A 6,425-nucleotide genomic window follows, 5' to 3' on the forward strand; every position below is an offset into this window, starting at 1 on the left:
ATGCCATTGGCCTTCTTGGCCACCTGGGCACACTGCTGGCTCATATTCAGCTGGCTGTCAACCAGTACCCCCAGGTCCTTTTCCACCAGGCAGCTCTCAAGCCACTCTTCCCCGAGCCTGTAGCGAATCCTATTAAATAAGGCGGAAGGACTTCCTACCATGAGCGGTGGATGTCCTGACAGTCATCGAACCTCAGATTCATTCTCTCCTGCAAGAATTCCACACCACAGACCCATCACCATCCTTTATCCTGCAGAAGAAGAGGCTGAGGAGTCAGCCACCGTCCGCACCCACCCTCCCGCCGCTCCCAGAGGAGCTTTGTCCTAAGGCATGTCCGTTTGAGGCTCAGCTCAAACCATTTGGGCTCAGCTCAGCTCACACATCAACCTAAGCAGCCAACTCACTCCCATCCACTGGAGAAGTTAATCCTTCTATGTAAGCCTGGAGTTTTTCTCCCTTCCCAAAAGCAATGGGATTCAAGAGCAAGGACCCGGACTATGAGCAGTCCCCAGGGGAAGCAGACGGGTGCTTCAGCTCTGCTCCTGCCTCCACCCGAGCAGCTCACCCGTCCCTGTCTTTGCCAACAGGGTTTACCTTGTCTGATCACAGCGAACACCGAGTGGTTTGAACGTTTCATTGTTTGCTGCTGTTTTCCAGCAGCGGGGGAATCAATTGAGCATTCGCGGCACAGCACGTAAAGGAAACAGGTTTGTATTTAAGAGTCACAAACTCAGCTCCAGCTCCCCATAAACTGGCAAACCATCCATCTCCGCTCCAAACAGCCTTGCGGCAGCACAGCCACATGCCCCCGCGCTCGCCTTCCAGCAGCATCCCGAGCCGTGAGAGCCAGGGACATCGCCGGTGGTTTGATGCAGAAGGTAATTTCAGAAAGTAATAAAACCGCAACGTGCTTCAGTGAGACCTGAATGTGCCTGAATTTACCTTGCGAGGCTCTAAAGAAGGAGGAAGGAGGAAAAAATAACCCCCAAGGTCAAACTGGTGAGCGGGAGCTAAGGCATAAGCGTGGCCCCAGGCAAACGACCCCACTCTGTATGGAGGCTGTGTGTTGGTACGTGTCCCGACGTCCGACCCCCACCTTTATATAAGCATTTGTCTCAGGTTCTGGCATGAGGTCTCCAGGTTTAGCTGTTGTTAAAACATATTAAAAGCATCTAATTTCCTTTCCAAGACAAAGTTACGCAAACTGCAAGCAACCCTACTGTGCAGTAGCAACACCAAGAAAAAAACCCAAACAAACAGTAATTCTGCCTGTGTGACTTATATCTTGCAAGGGGCTAAAACCCCTCAGCTCACGCCAATGACAAGAGCTGAGGAAGCGAAGACAGGTCCTCAAAAAAGGAATGCCCTCCTTTCAAAGGCCGTGCCTAGGAATAGGAACCAGCTAGACTTTGTCATTGACTTGCCCAGGAGCAACGTCTAAACCGAACCGTGAACTGCAAATTTCCCAACTCTAATTTTTTTCCCCTTAAAACACTGGGCCACACGCATTTCTCCTCGCCCTCTGAGTGAATGCACTTAGTATTGGGAACTACAGTAACTCCACCATGTTCAGCAAAGCTCATCGCATCAGCAAAACACTCCGGACCCCTCAGGGTAGGACTGTCTGTGCAGACAGGCCAGGATCCGGAATCAGAACAAGCCAGAGGTATTTCCCCACTGCTTACATGCCAGGATATATGGCACGCTCAGATCAGACGACTTGCTTAGACACTTGTGAAATAGATGTCAGAACCAGGATTTGAACTGGAAATGGAAAAAACCGACCATGCCACCACCACACCATTGAAGTCCCTACAGCTCAAAGCCTGCACTGCTCAAGTGTAACCCCCAGCCGCGTTACAGAACCGTCCGGTGGGGCCTGTCGGGTCGAGCTCAGGTGCCTGTTGTTGAATTTTTTATTTTTTTTTAAAACATTCGAACTCCCCCTCTTTCACTGACAAATATCGTATGCGACATCCGGAGCTTCTCACCAGCTCTGGCCAGTTCCCTGGGATTTCCCAGGGACAGCTATGACAGGACAAGGGGTCATGGTTTTAAACTAAACCAGGGTAGGTTTAGACTGGATCTAAGGAAGAAATTCTTTACAATGAGGGTGGTGAAACACTGGAAGGGGTTGCCCAGAGAGGTGGTGGAGGCCCCATCCCTGGAAACATTCAAGACCAGGTTGGACGGGGCTCAGAGCAACCTGATCTGCTTGAAGATGTCCCTGCTCCCTGCAGGCAGGGTTGGACTGGGTGACCTCTAAAGGTCCCTTCCAACCCAAAACATTGTATGATTCTATGATTCCCATCCTGGACCCAGGCATGCTTTACTACTTGTCTAAGTTTCCAGGTAGACCTGTGGAAGTCTGGATGCATCAAACCCCCTCCAGAAATGCTAAACAAAACTGAAATTTTAAACTAATACGTCACCTAAAAGCAAACGGTCTGTTTAACATGCTGTGACTATATAGTAAGGCTCTTTAAAAGACATTTACAATAAATCAGTTGGTCAAATGGTTGCATTTGCAGAAGACGGAATTACTTCGTTATTTAGATCTGAAGCGATTCATTTAAGAGGAAATGGAATAACATTTTAAAACAAAAGTGCAACACTCAGATGATATATCAAATATCAAGAGAGACCTGGGAGCAATTTTGCAGCTTATTCCTGAAAGGAATGCTGGAGGTTTTCTTTTGTTGGCAGCTTTTAAAAATTATTATTAGAAGGCTCTTATTCTACATTTTTTATTTATGACTGTGCACCCACGAGATGCTAAATTAACCAAACTCAAGTGGTGTAATCAAGGGCTGGCAAATAAAAAGTCTCCTGGGATCCACCTTATCATGACAAAGAGGGAAAGGTGCAATACACTGCTTGGTCTGTATTTTTTTTTTTGAGAAAGGATTCCTTACTCTCCCACAACACAGAACCATGTCTCAAGACAGAAAGCAAAATAACCGGCAGGCTGAGCACACCGATTGCCAGGCTCGTGAGATGGCCTCCAAGGCTCAGGCACCGTCCGGAATATCTCTTATTTTGCCCCTGCAATCAGGAAAGCACAACACGAGAGTGATTTGTCCCTCCTCTGGGGCTGGAGTTGGCTCACAGTCCTCTGCACCCTGTCAAGAAGACCGTACATCATTTTTGTCCTCAGATGTGCTCTTCCACCAGAAGGCTTTGTCCGAGCAGATATGGGGAGTTTTCTATCCCTTGGTACCTGGGAATCCTCCATTTCACGTATGGCTGCACAGATTGATTCGCTCAGAGCATGGCTGCACATCTGGAAACCTGGGATTCATCCCCTGTGCGGTAAGTCCTACGCTCCCTGGATGGGATCGGATGAAATTCTGTATCACATTTTCCAGCAAATCGGTATAGATATGCCACTGCATCCCAGAAACACTGCTTATGTGCCTGAGGCAGCTCGCGTGCACACAACTCAGCCGGGAAAATCAACAGGAGAGACTCGAGGGACAGACGATTCATAGTACAGAGCAAAGCCTGAGGCTGATTCCCAGCTCATCTGGACTCAGCAGGAGCTGGAAGCCCCTTCCACGTGCACTGAGATATCAGCAGAACCATTATTTCTCCCACCATGTGCCTGGCAGCATAATTAACCTCTGATCTGGGCATGAAAAATGCAATCTGGTGGATTGCAAGACTCACCGCAGCAATGGGCGAAGGGAATCTGCCCGCACTCATGCACTTAAAAAGCATCGACTGTGGCAGCAGGTTCAAAGCATCACAGGAGCCCAAAGCCCACACTGGGCTCCGCAAACACGATGCAGTCTGGGCTCTTTGCTTGCAATAAGGTGGCTCTACCCACCACACACTGGTGAGGTCCCACGTGGCGCGCATGTTCCTGGGAGCGCTCGGGTCGGGGGCGCAGGAGGGAAGGATGTGTAATTAGCAGTTAAATATTACCCTGAAAAAACTGATTCAGAAAGAACAAAAATGCCTCCAGGCACCTCTGTGAATCTCAAGGCAGGAATGACTCACGGGGGAGGGCGAAGGAGAGTCAAGGTGACAAATTTTAGAAACCATCAATGTGTGCATTCAAATGGAAAGGAAGAAAATTAATCGGAGTTGAAGCCTCAGTTGGAATCTGGCACCAGTCAGCGGCATTGTCTCATGCATCCCTCAAATCACACTACCCAAAAATTTGGCTCTGCTGTTCAAAGAAGTCCCAGCAAAGTGCATGCTGGTGGCCACTTCAGTGGATCTGGACAAACCAACCACAAAAAAGCAGCTTGCCCTTGAGGACCGTCTGCTTCTGCTCTTGCAGTGGAAAGTCAACCTGGCTTTGTGCACGTAAAAAATTCCTGCTACTGCAGGACTCATTCCAGCTTTTCAGCAGTATCTTTGGAAAACTTCCTACAGCTTTCCAGATTCCTAAGGAATAGAGTTTAAAAACCATTCCCAATTCAGTAATGCTCGTGCAGAAATGATTACCAGGCTCTGCACCTTGCTGGATCTGCCATTTACTGAAAGGCTGGAGCAGTTCAGGAGATGACGCTGTTGTGGAAATCCTCTCACCTGGATTTTCCATCAGGGCATCTGCTTTACTCAGGGCACAACCCATAAATGTTCCAAGGCAGGAGAGAAGGGATTAGGACTGAAACTCTGAGCGTGGGAATTGCAGCATTAACCCTTTTATCTAAAGGTCAGAAACAGGCGTCTGTCTGAAAGTCCGGGATTAAATGGAAGATCCCAAATAGTTTCCAAAAGGAAGAAAGAAAAAGGCCGAACAAAACCCAAGGGACTGTGGTTTGGAAAAGGAATCATGGCGCAGAAGAGATTGGTTTCATTTAGGGCCAAAGTTTTCAATAAAAGTCACTTTAAATGGAGTATGTAACTACAGTCACTTAGAGAAAGAAAATGTCCCATCATCGTATTATTATCTCTCGTCTGGCCAGTTTGCATCCCTTCCCTGTAAAGGGTTGGCCCAGTTACAGGCGTGCAGCAAAGCACCTTTCCATGGTGGTTCTGACAACGAAGAACAAGGAGGAGGTTTTCAGAGACACCGAAATACATTCATATAACCATGTTGTATACACACAGCCTCATCTCCCCCAGGTAGCAGTGACCTTGCGTGCGGAGCCCAGCCCAAAGAGAAGGGGGGAAACCCAGTAAAACCACCTTGCGCTTTGCCTAAACATATGGGGAACGAGTCTCACAAGACAAAGAGCTGCTAAAGTACTGTCAGCCACTTGTGACAAGAGAAGGGAAAAGGAGTTCCTGGAGCAAATGAAGGCTCATAAGGACAACAGCAATCAAAAAAAGGAGACGCACAAGTCAAATGCGTTGACATCTTTATCATATCCTCCACCCTCCTCCCCAGCCAAACCCAACCATGGCTGGAGTCCACTATCTTTTCTGAATTATTTCCCCAAACCAGGACTGGAAAAAACACTTCTCCCAGTTGCCGTACCATCACATGCCTCCCTGGCCAGTCCCTTCTCTTCTCCGAACCCTTCGTTTGCCTCGCACTGTAACCCACAGCAGGCTGGAATGAGTTCGCACCCCAAGCTGCCTTTCATGTCAGGGAAGGGCTCTCTCCATTTACAAACCATAGCACGTCAACCAACGCGGCTCCTGGGCTGGAATGAGTTCACACCCCGAGCTACCTTTCATGTCAGGGAAGGGCTCTCTCCGTTTACACCAGCACAAACCATAGCACGTCAACCAACGCGGCTCCTGTTTGCTGGCAGACGGGTGTTCGTTTTCCTTTTCTAAAGACAAATACATTTGCTAGGTCAAGAGTTTTGAGGCTTCCGTTACAGACTAATAAGTAAATAGGAAACTTTATCTTTCCAAGTAATGATTTGGGTTTCTGTTCTGCTCTGAGCAGAAGCACGAAACAGCCGTGCAGCACGCAAGGCTGCAGCGCTTCAGATCAGCAGAGCAGGCAATGGGCAGCCCAAGTCCCCCCATGCTGCTGTGATGGGCTCGCTTCCCCCTGCCAAATCCCACCAAAAAAAATCACCTTTCTTCGCACACACGCAGTTGAGTCGTCAGATGCTGATGTTAGGTGGGATGAATCTAAGTGTTTGGTCTGGGGGCTGTCTCCATCCAAAAGAGGGGATGTGCTAAAGGCAGAGCCCCTTTCCTCTGTCCACTCGCCCAGCCTGGCACTTGAAGCAACTGCACCATCAGCCTCATAGCTGGGCAAGGGGGATCCCCGACTGGTAGCCGGCCCCGAGCAGCTGACAGCGAGGAAGCACCATGACTCCAGGGCCCCTGGAATTAGGTTCTAACTCTGCTGCTCCATGGAGTTGGTTGTGAAAACATTAAGCTATGTATGTTGGTGAGAAACTGGATGACTCAGACATGCCAGCAGCTTTTTTTTTTTCCTTGCTTTTCTCCTCTGTCATCCCCATTCATGCCTCCTATCATCTCTCCCTCCAAGAGGCCCAACGAAC

The sequence above is a fragment of the Egretta garzetta genome, unplaced genomic scaffold (genome assembly GCF_000687185.1).
Source record: "Egretta garzetta isolate BGI_Z169 unplaced genomic scaffold, ASM68718v1 scaffold101, whole genome shotgun sequence".
Lineage (NCBI taxonomy): Eukaryota > Metazoa > Chordata > Aves > Pelecaniformes > Ardeidae > Egretta > Egretta garzetta.